Here is a 13607-nt window from a genome sequence, read left to right as displayed (position 1 = left end):
TCAAGAATCCCCCGTAATGTCCTCTCCCAGCCCCGACCTCCAATACCCAAAGGGAACTGGGATCCTATCACCAAATATTATTTTTCCTAATTTTTAGAGTTTTTATAAATGAATTTCTACAACATGTACTCTTTTGTGGTAGCTTCTTCCACTCAATGACAATCATTCATAGCTGTTGCATGTGGCTGTAGTTCCCTGATTATCACTGTCATATGGTATTACATTGTATAAATACATAAGAATTTATCCATTCTACTTTTTTTTTATTTTAAATTTTAATTTTTTTGGCCATGCCATGCAGCATGTGGGATCTTCGTTGCCCAACCAGGGATTGAACCCGTGCCCCTTGCATTGGAAACGCAGAGTCAACCACTGGACTGCCAGGGAAGTCCCTATCCATTCTACTTTTGATGGACATTTAGATCTTTCCCAGTTTTTGGTCATCATTGCTGCTGAGAACATTCTTTTATGTTTGGTGTGCATCTAGTTGCATTTCTTTTTTCTTTTCTTTTCTTTTTTATTGAAGTACAGTTGTTTATAATGTTGTGTTAATTACTACTGTACAGAAAAGTGGTTCAGTTATACATATATATACATTCTTTTCTTAAAATACTCTTTTCCATTATGGTTTATCATAGGATATTGAATATAGTTCCCTGTGCTATACAGTAGGACCTTGTTTTTTATCCGTTCTATATATAAAAGCTTAATCTGCTAACCCCAACCTCCCACTTCATCCCTATCCCAACCCCCTCCCCCTTGGCAACCACCAGTCTGTTCTCTATGTCCATGAGTCTGTTTCTGTTTTGTAGATAGGTTCACTTGTGTCATGTTTTAGATTCCACTTATAAATGATATCATATGGTATTTATCTTTCTCTTTCTGACTTACTTCACTTTGTATGATAATCTCTAGTTGCATCCATGTTGCTGTGAATGGCATTATTTCGTTCATTTTTATGGCTGAGTAATATTCCATTGTATATATGTACCACATCTTCTTTGTCCATTCATCTGTTGACAGACATTTAGGTTGTTTCCATGTCTTCTCTATTGTGAATAGTGCTGCTATGAAATAGTGGTGCATGTATCTTTTTGAATTATAGTTTTGTCTGGATATTTGCCTAGGAGTGGGATTGCTTGATCATATTGGTAATTCTATTTTTAGTTTTCTGAGGAACCTCCATACTGTTTTCCACAGTGGCTGCACCAACTTACATTCCTACCAACAGTGTAGGAGGGTTCCCTTTTCTCTGCATCCTCTCCAGCATTTGTTATTCGTAGACTTTTTTTTTTTTAACTGTTTGTTTTCCGTCAACCTATTTCCATTTTAAGAGTGTGGAAGAACAGCTTAAGATGATTCACTGGTTGTTCCTACCCATTCAGTGGCCTGAGCAGTGGGAGCTGCAGACCAGTCTTCAGTGGCAGGCTGAGCACTCCAATCTTCAGTGGGGAACGGCTGAATAGGCACAGAGGGCACCTGCACACATTCGGACCAGTCTGCCACCTCAGGTTGAGAAGCAGTGAACTCAGGATCTGGAACAGACCACTCACTCTGAAATTCCTCCTTGGTCACAGCTTTCTCGGCTGTCACCTGCTCTTCCTTTTCAATCTCTTCAGGATCTCTGTGGAAGCAGAGATCAGCCATGACCTCCCATGGTTGTTCACGGGAGATGGTGCCACGCATGTGCAGAATATCCTCGGCGAGCATTCACCACATCAGACCCACTGACTGGGCTCCCTTCTTGTTGCATGGGATGGCAATGTCCACATAATACAGAGGAGAGTCTGCGTTACACAAAGCAATAGTAGGCAGGTTAACGTAAGAGGCCTCTGTGAGAGGCTGGTGGTCAGCTCTGGGATCAGTAACCACCGGAAGTCTTGGCTCCCGGAAGGCTGCCTGGATCTGGTCAGTGAAGGTTCCAGGAGTGAAGTGGCTCACAATAGGAGTGGCTCCGGTGGCAGAAGTAAACTTCAGCACAGCTCGCTGGCCAGTATTCCTGGAGGATATGACACTGACATCAGCTGGGTTTTCAATGGCAATAATGGGACGAGCTGCCAACAGAAGCTTCTCCCAGGTTCTCTTCCTTTTGTACATGTACTATTCCATTTGGAAGTCAAGGTTGCTGCCACCTAAGTGGGTTCCTGCTGCAAGGAATTTGAAGACATCCTCCTCCTTCATTTGCAGGACATCAAGGTCTCCAGACATTGTGGAAGTTTCCCTTTAAGTTACGATGGGAGGGCTAGAGCTTCAAGATGGCAGAAGAGTAAGATGCAGAGATCACCTTCCTCCCCACAAATACATAAGAAATACATCTATATGTGGAACAACCCCTACAGAACAGCTACTGAAAGCTGGCAGAAGACCTCAGACCTCCCAAAAGGCAAGAAACTCCCCACGTACCTGGGTAGGGCAAAAGAAAAAAGAAAAAACAGAGACAAAAGAATGGGGACGGGTCCTGCACCAGTGGGAGGGAGCCGTGAAGGAGGAAAGGTTTCCACACACTAGGAAGCCCCTTCGCGGGCGGCGGAGACTGTGGGTGGCGAAGGGGGGAAGCTTCAGAGCCACGGAGGGGAGAGCAGCAACAGGGGTGCAGAGGGCAAAGCAGAGAGAGTCCTGCAGGGAGGATCAGTGCCTGCAAGCTCTCACCAGCCCGAGAGGCTTGTCTGCTCACCCGCCACGACGGGTGGGAGCTGGGAGCTGAGGCTCCGGCTTTGGAGGTTAGATCCCAGGGAGAGGACTGGGGTTGGCTGTGTGAACACAGCCTAAAGGGGGCTAGTGCACCACAGCTAGCTGCGAGTGTGTCCAGGAAAAGGTCTGGAGCTGCCAAAGAGGCGAGAGACTTTTTCTTCCCTCTTTGTATCCTGGTGCGCGAGGAGAGGGGATTAAGAGCGCTGCTTAAAGGAGCTCCAGAGACGGGCGCGAGCCGCGGCTAAAAGCGCGGACCCCAGAGACGGGCATGAGACGCTAAGACTGCTGCTGCTGCCACCACGAAGCCTGTGTGCGAGCACAGGTCACTATCCACACCTCCCCTCCCAGGACCTGTGCAGCCGCCACTGCCAGGGTCCTGGGATCCAGGGACAACTTCCCCGGGAGAACGCACGGCACGCCTCAGGCTGGTGCAACGTCATGCCGGCCTCTGCCGCTGCACGCTCGCCTCGCATTCCGTACCTCTCCCTCCCCCCTGTCTGAGTGAGCCAGAGCCCCCGAATCAGCTGCTCCTTTAACCCCATCCTGTCTGAGCGGTAACAAGTGCCCTCAGGTGACCTACACGCAGAGGCAGGGCCAAATCCAAAGCTGAGCCCCTGTGAGCTGTGCGAACAAAGAAGAGAAAGGGAAATCTCTCCCAGCAGCCTCAGAAGCAGCAGATTAAGGCTCCACAATCAACTTGACGTACCCAGCATCTGTGGAATACGTGAATAGACAACGAATCATCCCAAATGGAGGCAGTGGACTTTGGGAACAACGATATATATATATATATATATATATATTTTTTTTTTTTTTTTTTTTTTTCGTTTTCTGTTTTTCTGTGTGGATGACAGGGTCTTGATGCTCCAGCCGGGCGTCAGGCCTGTGCCTCTGAGGTGAGAGAGCCGAGTTCAAAACACTGGTCCACCAAAGACCTCCCAGCTCCACGTAATATCAAATGGCGAAAATCTCCCAAAGATCTCCATCTCAACGCCAAGACCCAGCTCCACTCACTGACCAGCAAGCTACAGTGCAGGACACCCCAAGCCAAATAAATAGCAAGACAGGAACACAACCCCACCCATTAGCAGAGAGGCTGCCTAAAATCATAAGTTCAGAGACATCCCAAAACACAACACTGGAAGTGGTCCTGCCCACCAGAAAGACAAGATCCACCAGAACACAGGCACCAGTTCCTTCTACCAGGAAGCCTACACAACCCGCTGAACCAACATTAGTCATTGGGGGCAGACAACAAAAACAACAGGAATTACGAACCTGCAGCCTGTGAAAAGGAGACCCCAAACACAGTAAATTAAGCAAAATGAGAAGACAGAGAAATACACAACAGATGAAGGAGCAAGGTAAAAACCCACCAAACCAAACAAATGAAGAGGAAATAGGCAGTCTACCTGAAAAAGAATTCAGAATAATGACAGTAAAGATGATCCAAAATCTGGGACATAGAATGGAGAAAATACAAGAAACGTTTAACAAGGACCCAAAAGAACTAAAGAGCAAACAAACAAAGATGAACAACACAATAAATGAAATTTAAAATATTCTAGAAGGAATCAATAACAGAATAACTGAGGAAGAAGAATGGATAAGTGACCTTGACGATAAAATAGTGGAAATGACTACTGCAGAGCAGAATAAAGAAAAAAGAATGAAAAGAATTGAGGACAGTCTCAGAGACCTCTGGGACAACATTAAATGCACCAACATTTGAATTATAGGGGTCCCAGAAGAAGAAGAGAAAAAGAAAGGGACTGAGACAGTATTTGAAGAGATTATAGTTGAAAACTTCCCTAACATGGGCAAGGAAATAGTTAATCAAGTCCGGAAGCACAGAGAGTCCCATACAGGATAAATCCAAGGAGAAATATGCAAAAACACATATTAATCAAACTATCAAAAATTAAATACAAAGAAAAAATATTAGAAGCAACAAGGGAAAAACAACAAATAGCATACAAGGGAATCCTGCAAGACAGAAGGGAGTGGCAGGACATTTTAAAGTGATGAAAGGGAAAAAGCTACAACCAAGATTACTCTACCCAGCAAGGATCTCATTCAGATTTGACAGAGAAATTAAAACCTTTAGAGACAAGCAAAAGCTAGGAGAATTCAGCACCACCAAACCAGCTTTACAACATATGCTAAAGGAACTTCTCTAGGCAGGAAACACAAGGGAAGGAAAAGACCTACAATAATAAACTGAAAACAATTAAGAAAATGGTAATAGAAACATACATATTGATAATTACCTTGAATGTAAATAGATTAAATGTTTCAACCAAAAGACATAGACTGGCTGAATGGATACAAAAACAATACCCGTATATATGCTGTCTACAAGAGACCCACTTCAGACCTAGGGACACATACAGGCTGAAAGTGAGGGGATGGAAAAAGGTATTCCATGCAAATGGAAATCAAAAGAAAGCTAGAGTAGCAATTCTCATATCAGACAATATGACTTTAAAACAAAGACTATTACAAGAGCCAATGAAGGACACTACATAATGATCAAGGGATCGATCCAAGAAGAAGATATAACAATTGTAAATATTTATGCACCCAACATAGGAGCACCTCAGTACATAAGGCAAATACTAACAGCCATAAAAGGGGAAATCGACAGTAACACATTCATAGTAGGGGACTTTAACACCCCACTTTCACCAATGGAAAGATCATCCAAAATGAAAATAAATAAGGAAACACGAGCTTTAAATGATACAGTAAACGAGATGGACTTAATTGATATTTATAGGACATTCCATACAAAACAACAGAATACACATTTTTCTCAAGTGCTCATGGAACATTCTCCAGGATAGATCATACCTTGGGTCACAAATCAAGCCTAGGTAAATTTAAGAAAATTGAAATTGTATCCAGTATCTTTTCCGACCACAATGCTATGAGACTAGATATCAATTACAGGAAAAAACCTGTAAAAAAATACAAACACATGGAGGCTAAACAATACACTACTTAATAACCAAGAGATCACTGAAGAAATCAAAGAGGAAATCAAAAAATACCTATAAGGAAATGACAATGAAAACACGACGACCCCAAAGCTATGGGATGCAGCAAAAGCAGTTCTAAGAGGGAAGTTTATAGCAATACAATCCTACCTTAAGAAACAAGAAACATCTCAAATAAACAACCTAACCTTACACCTAAAGCAATTAGAGAAAGAAGAAACAAAAAACCTCAAAGTTAGCAGAAGGAAAGAAACCATAAAGATCAGATCAGAAATAAATGAAAAAGAAATGAAGGAAACAATAGCAAAGATCAATAATACTAAAAGTTGTTTTTTTTGGAAGATAAACAAACTTGATAAACCATTAGCCAGACTTGTCAAGAAAAAAGAGGGAGAGGACTCAAATCAATAAGATTAGAAATGAAAAAGGAGAAGTTACAACAGACACCGCAGAAATACAAAGCATCCTAAGAGACTACTACAAGCAACTCTATGCCTATAAAATGGACAACCTGGAAGAAATGGACAAATTCTTAGAAAAGCAAAATATTCTCAGACTGAACCAGGAAGAAATAGAAAATATAAACAGACCAGTGACAAGCACCGAAATTGAAACTGTGATTAAAAATCTTCCAACAAACAAAAACCCAGGACCAGATGGCTTCACAGATGAATTCTATCAAACATTTAGCGAAGAGCTAACACCTATCCTTCTCAAACTCTTCCAAAATATGGCAGAGGGAGGAACACTCCCAAACTCATTCTACGAGGCCACCATCACCCTGATACCAAAACCAGACAAAGATGTTACAAAGAAAGAAAACTACAGGTCAATATCACTGGTGAATATAGATGCAAAAATCCTCAACAAAATACTTGCAAACAGAATCCAACAGCACATTAAAAGGATCATACACCATGATCAAGTGGGGTTTATCCCAGGAATGGAAGGATTCTTCAATATACACAAATGAATCAACGTGATACACCATATTAACAAATTGAAGAATAAAAACCATATGATCATCTCAATAGATGCAGTAAAAGCTTTTGACAAAATTCAACATTGATTTATGATAATAACCCTCCAGAAAGTAGGCATAGATGGAACTTACCTCAACATAATAAAGGCCGTATATGACAAACGCACAGCCAACATCGTCCACAATGGTGAAAAACTGAAATCATTTCCGCTAAGATCAGGAAAAGACAAGGTTGCCCACTCTCACCACTATTACTTAACATTGCTTTGGAAGTTTTAGCCACAGCAATCAGAGAAGAAAAAGAAATAAAAGGAATCCAAATTGGAAAAGAAGAAGTGAAGCTGTCACTGTTTTCAGATGACATAATACTGTACATAGAGAATCCTATAAGATGCTACCAGAAAACTACTAGAGCTCATCAATGAATTTGGTAAAGTAGCAGGATACAAAATTAATGCACAGAAGTCTCTTGCATACACTAATGATGAAAAATCTGAAAGTGAAATTAAGGCAACACTCCCATTTACCATTGCAATAAAAAGAGTAAAATACCTAGGAATAAACCTACCTAAGGAGACAAAAGAACTGTATGCAGAAAACTATAAGACACTGACGAAAGAAATTAAACATGATACAAACAGATGGAGAGATATACCATGTTCTAGGATTGGAAGAATAAACATTGTGAAAATGACTCTACTACCCAAAGCAATCTACAGATTCAATGCAATCCCTATCAAACTACCAATGGCATTTTCCACAGAACTAGAACAAAAAATTTCAAAATATATATGGAAACACAAAAGACCCTGAATAGCCAAAGCAATCTTGAGAAAGAAAAACGGAGCTGGAGGAATCAGGCTCCCTGATTTCAGCCTATACTACAAAGCTACACTAATCAAGACAGTATGGTGTTGGCACAAAAACAGAAATATAGATCAATGGAACAGGATAGAAAGCCCAGAGATAAACCCACGCACATATGGTCACCTTATTTTTGATAATGGAGGCAAGAATATACAATGGAGGAAAGACAGCCTCTTCAATAAGTGGTGCTGGGAAAACTGGACAGCTGTATGTAAAAGAATGAAATTAGAACACTCCCTAACGCCAAACAAAAAAATAAACTCAAAATGGATTAAAGACCTAAATGTTAGGCCAGACACTGTAAAACTCTTAGAGGAAAACATAGGCAGAACACTCTATGACATAAATCACAGCAAGATCCTTTTTGACCCACCTCCAAAAAAAATGGAAATAAAAACAAAAATAAACAAATGGGACCTAATGAAACTTAAATGCTTTTGCTCAGCAATGGTAACCATGAACAAAACAAAAATTCAACCCTAAGAATGCGAGAAAATATTTGCAAATGAAGCAACTGACAAAGGATTAATCTTCAAAATTTACAAGCAGCTCATGCAGCTCAATATCAAAAAAACAAACAACCCAATCCAAAAATAGGCAGAAGACCTAAATAGACATTTCTACAAAGAAGATATACAGATTGCCAACGAACACATGAAAGAATGCTCAACATCATTAATCATTAGAGAAATGCAAATCAAAACTACAGTGTGATATCATCTCACACCAGTCAGAATGGCCATCATCAAAAAATTTACAAACAGTAAATGCTGGAGAGGGTGTGGAGAAAAGGGAATCCTCTTGCACTGTTGGTGGCAATATAAATTGATAGAGCCACTATGGAGAACAGTATGGAGGTTCTTTAAAAAACTAAAAGTAGAACTACTATAGGACCCAGCAATCCCACTACTGGGCATATACCCTGAGAAAGCCATATTTCAAAAAGAGTCATGTACCACAATGTTCATTGCAGCCCTATTTACAATGGCCAGGACATGGAAGCAACCTAAGTGTCCATTGACAGATAAATGGATAAAGAAGTTGTGGCACATATATACAATGGAATATTACTCAGTCATAAAAGGAAACAAAATAGAGTTATTTGTAGTGAGCTGGATGGACCTAGAGTCTGTCATACAGAGTGACGTATGTCAGAAAGAGAAAAACAAATACCGTATGCTAACACATATATATGGAATCTAAAAAAAAAAAAAATGTTCATGAAGAACCTAGGGGCAGGATGGGAATAAAGACTCAGACCTACTAGAGAGTGGACTTGAGGACACGGGGAGGGGTAGGGTAAGCTGGGACAATGTGAGAGAGTGGAATGGACACATATACACTACCAAATGTAAAATAGATAGTTAGTGGGAAGCAGCCGCATAGCACAGGGAGATCAGCTCGGTGCTTTGTGACCACCTAGAGGGTTGGGATATGGAGGGTGGAAGGGAGGGAGATGCAAGAGGAAAGAAATATGGGGATATATGTATATGCATAACTGATTCACTTTGTTATAAAGCAGAAACTAACGCACCACTGCAAAGCAATTATACTCCAATAAAGATGTTAAAAAAAAAATTTACAGTGGGGATCCAGAACAACTCCGTATGGACCCCTCCCTGTCTGTGTAGCACGGAAAGCTACTTGTAGACTTTTTTTTTTTTTTTTTACAACCCTGTTAGTATTTGCCTTATGTATTGAGGTGCTCCTATGTTGGGTGCATAAATATTTACAATTGTTATATCTTCTTCTTGGATCGATCCCTTGATCATTATGTAGTGTCCTTCTTTGTCTCTTCTAATAGTCTTTATTTTAAAATCTATTTTGTCTGATATGAGAATTGCTACTCCAGCTTTCTTTTGGTTTCCATTTGCGTGAAATATCTTTTTCCATCCCCTTACTTTCAGTCTGTATGTGTGTCTAGTTCTGAAGTGGGTCTCTTGTAGATAGCAAATATATGGGTCTTGTTTTTGTATCCATTCAGCCAATCTGTGTCTTTTGGTGGGAGCATTTAATCCATTTACATTTAAGGTAATTATCGATATGTATGTTCCTATTCCCATTTTCTTAATTGTTTTGGGTTCGTTATTGTAGGTATTTTCCTTCTCTTGTGTTTCTTGCCTAGAAAAGTTCCTTTAGCAGTTGTTGTAAAGCTGGTTTGGTGGTGCTGAACTCTCTCAGCTTTTGCTTGTCTGTAAAGGTTTTAATTTCTCCATCAAATCTGAATGAGATCCTTGCTGGGTAGAGTAATCTTGGTTGCAGGTTTTTCTCCTTCATCACTTTCAATATGTCCTGCCACTCCCTTCTGGCTGGCAGAGTTTCTGCTGAAAGGTCAGCTGTTAACCTTATGGGGATTCCCTTGTGTGTTATTTGTTGTTTTTCCCTTGCTGCTTTTAATATGTTTTCTTTGTATTTAATTTTTGACAGTTTGATTAATATGTGTCTTGGTGTATTTCTCCTTGGATTTAACCTGTATGGGACTCTCTGTGCTTCCTGGACTTGATTAACTATTTCCTTTCCCATATTAGGGAAGTTTTCAACTATAATCTCTTCAAATATTTTCTCAGTCCCTTTTTCTCTTCTTCTTGTGGAACCCCTATAATTCGAATGTTGGTGCGTTTAATGTTGTCCCAGGGGTCTCTGAGACTGTCCTCAGTTCTTTTCATTCTTTTTTCTTTATTCTGCTCTGCAGTAGTTATTTCCACTATTTTAACTTCCAGGTCACTTATCCATTCTTCTGCCTCAGTTATTCTGCTATTGATCCCTTCTAGAGTATTTTTAATTTCATTTATTGTGTTGTTCATCATTGTTTGTTTCATCTTTAGTTCTTCTAGGTCCTTGTTAAATGTTTCTTGCATTTTGTCTATTCTATTTCCCAGATTTTGGATCATCTTTACTATCATTTTTCTGAATTCTTTTTCAGATAGACTGCCTATTTCCTCTTCATTTGTTAGGTCTGGTAGGTTTTCATCTCGCTCTTTCATCTGCTATGTGTTTTTCTGTCTTCTCAGTTTGCTTATCTTACTGTGTTTGGGGTCTCCTTTTTGCAGGCTGCAGGTTCGTAGTTCCCGTTGTTTTTGGTGTCTGTCCCCAGTAGCTAAGGTTGGTTCAGTGGGTTGTTTAGGCTTCCTGGTGGAGGGGACTAGTGCCTGTGTTCTGGTGGATGGGGTTGGATCTTGTCTTTCTGGTAGGCAGGTCCACGTCTGGTGGTGTGTTTTGGGGTGTCTGTGGACTTATTATGATTTTAGGCAGCCTCTCTGCTAATGGGTGGGGTTGTGTTCCTGTTTTGCTAGTTGTTTGGCATACGATGTCCAGCACTGTAGCTTGCTGGTCGTTGAGTGAAGCTGGGTACTGGTGTTGAGATGGAGATCTCTGGGAGATTTTCGCTGTTTGATATTATGTGGAGCTGGGAGGTCTCCTGTGGACCAGTGTCCTGAAGTTGGCTCTCCCACCTCAGAGGCACAGCACTGACTCCTGACTGGAGCACCAAGATCGTTTCATCCACACGGCTCAGAATAAAAGGGAGAAAAAGTAGAAAGAAAGAATTAGTAGAAGTAGAAAGAAAGAAAGAAAGAAAGAAAGGAGGGAGGGAGGGAGGGAGGAAGGAAGGAAGGAAGGAGGGAAGGAAGGAAAAAAGGAAAGAAAGAAGATAAAGTAAAATAAAGTAAGATAAGATATAATAAAGTTATTAAAATAAAAAAATAATTATTAAGAGAAAAAAAATTAAAAAGAAAACAACAAAAAAGAAATGGACGGATAGAACCCTAGGACAAATGGTGGAAGCAAAGCTATACAGACAAAATCTCACACAGAAGCATACACATACACACTCACAAAAAGAGGAGAAGGGGAAAAAATCATAAATGTTGCTCTCGAAGCCCACCTCCTCAATTTGAGATGATTCGTTGTCTAGTCATGTATTCCACAGATGCAGGGTACATCAAGTTGATTGTGGAGCTTTAATTCGCTGCTTCTGAGGCTGCTGGGAGAGAGTTCCCTTTCTCTTCTTTGTTCTCACAGCTCACAGGGGCTCAGCTTTGGATTTGGCACCGCCTCTGCGTGTAGGTTGCCGGAGGGCGTCTGTTCTTCGCTCAGACAGGACAGGGTTAAAGGAGCAGCTGATTCTGGGGCTCTGGCTCACTCAGGCCGGGGGCGAGGGCGGGGCACGGAGTGCGGGGCGGGCCTGCGGCAGCAGAGGCCGGCATTACGTTGCACCAGCCTGAGGCGCGCCGTGCGTTCTCCCGGAGGAGTTGACCCTGTTTCCCGGGACCCTGGCAGTGGCGGGCTGCACAGGCTCCCCGGAAGGGAGGTGTGGGTAGTGACCTGTGCTCGCACACAGGCTTCTGGGTGGCGGCAGCAGCAGCCTTAGCGTCTCATGCCCGTCTCTGGGGTCCGCGCTTTTAGCCGCGGCTCGCGCCCGTCTCTGGAGCTCCTTTAAGCAGCGCTCTTAATCCCCTCTCCTCGCGCACCAGGAAACAAAGAGGGAAGAAAAAGTCTCTTGCCTCTTCGGCAGGTCCAGACTTTTCCCCGGACTCCCTCCCGGGCTAGCCGTGGTGCACTAACCCCCTGCAGGCTGTGTTCACGCCGCCAACCGCAGTCCTCTCCCGGCGCTCCGACCGAAGCCCGAGCCTCAGCTCCCAGCCCCGCCCGCCCCGGCGGGTGAGCAGACAAGCCTCTCGGACTGGTGAGTGCCAGTCGGCCTTAATCCTCTGTGCGTGAATCTCTCCACTTTGGCCTCCGCACCCCTGTTGCTGTGCTCTCCTCCGCGGCCCCGAAGCTTTCCCCCACCGCCACCCGCAGTCTCCGCCCACGAAGGGGCTTCCTAGTGTCTGGAAACATTTCCTCCTTCACGGCTCCCTCCCACTGGTGCAGGTCCCGTCCCTATCCTTTTGTCTCTGTTTATTCTTTTTTCTTTTGCCCTACCCAGGTACGTGGGGTGTTTCTTGCCTTTTGGGAGGTCTGAGGTCTCCTGCCAGCGTTCAGTAGGTGCTCTGTAGGAGTTGTTCTACGTGTAGATGTATATCTGGTGTATCTGTGGGGAGGAAGGTGATGTCCGCGTCTTACTCCTCCGCCATCTTCCCGGAAGCTCCCCTTCGTGTAACTTCTTACTTGTAGACTTTTAATGATAGCCATTCTGACAGGTGTGAGGTGATACCTCATTGTAGTTTCTTTTGTTTGTTTGTTTTTGTTTTTGTTTTTCTGGTACGCGGGCCTCTCACTGCCGTGGCCTCTCCCACTGTGGAGCACAGGCTCCGGACGCGCAGGCTCAGCGGCCATGGCTCACGGGTCTAGCCGCTCCGTGGCATGTGGGATCTTCTCGGACCGGGGCACGAACCCGTGTCCCCTGCATCGGCAGGCAGACTCTCAACCACCGAGCCACCAGGGAAGCCCCTCATTGTAGTTTTGATTTGCATTTCTCTAATAATTATCCATGCTGAACATCTTTTCATGTACCTATTGGCCATCTATTTTTCTTGTAGTGATATTTAAACTGACGCCTGATGGATGAATAGGACTTAGCCAAGGTTGGAGGGCATAGTGTATGCGTGTGTTTGTGTGCTTGCACACATGCGTGTGTGTTAATACAGGGGAGTGGTTCTGTCTTATACCTGAGAGCAAGGTCAAGGGGGTAATGAATAGGGTGGCCAGGAGAAGGGCTATTGGTGGCAAGGAAATGGAAGCATATGATGGGAAGATTTCAGTGAGCATTTTCATTTTTTTAAGGTGTCAGGACAAGGTTCTGAGAAGCCTTGAAGAAGTACTGTAGGAACTATGTGATTGGAGTATTTCCCACATTCATGAAAACTAGCAAATGAAGCTCCCTGAGGGAAGAACCAGGTCCTTCCATTCACTCATGAAGCCCCCAAGGTTACTGAATACCCAGCTTATAGTTGACGTTTTTAAAAAATATTTATTTATTTGTTTTGGTTGAGCCAGGTCTTAGTTGCGGCATGCATATGGAATCTAGTTCCCTGACCAGGGATCGAATCCAGGTCCCCTGCCTTGGGAGTGTGGAGTCTTATCCATTGTACCACCAGGGAAGTCCCTCATAGTTGACTTTTAATAAA

The 13607-nt window shown here is 42.8% G+C and overlaps 1 protein-coding gene and 1 pseudogene across 15 annotated transcripts in view; one reads left to right on the top strand and one right to left on the bottom strand.

Moving 5' to 3' along the window:
* PAPPA2 (pappalysin 2) overlaps positions 1-13607 on the top strand; it is a 556585-nt gene that overhangs the window by 135204 nt on the left and 407774 nt on the right. The gene's annotated exons all lie outside the window — the stretch shown is intronic.
* Positions 1331-2427, bottom strand: LOC114898245 (annotated as a pseudogene).

This window comes from Monodon monoceros, unplaced genomic scaffold (assembly GCF_005190385.1).
Source record: "Monodon monoceros isolate NGI ecotype Baffin Bay Population unplaced genomic scaffold, NGI_Narwhal_1 Super_Scaffold_18, whole genome shotgun sequence".
Taxonomy (NCBI): domain Eukaryota; kingdom Metazoa; phylum Chordata; class Mammalia; order Artiodactyla; family Monodontidae; genus Monodon; species Monodon monoceros.
The sequence above is the reverse complement of the archived record's forward strand: the minus strand, read 5'-3'. Positions and strand labels throughout refer to the sequence as shown.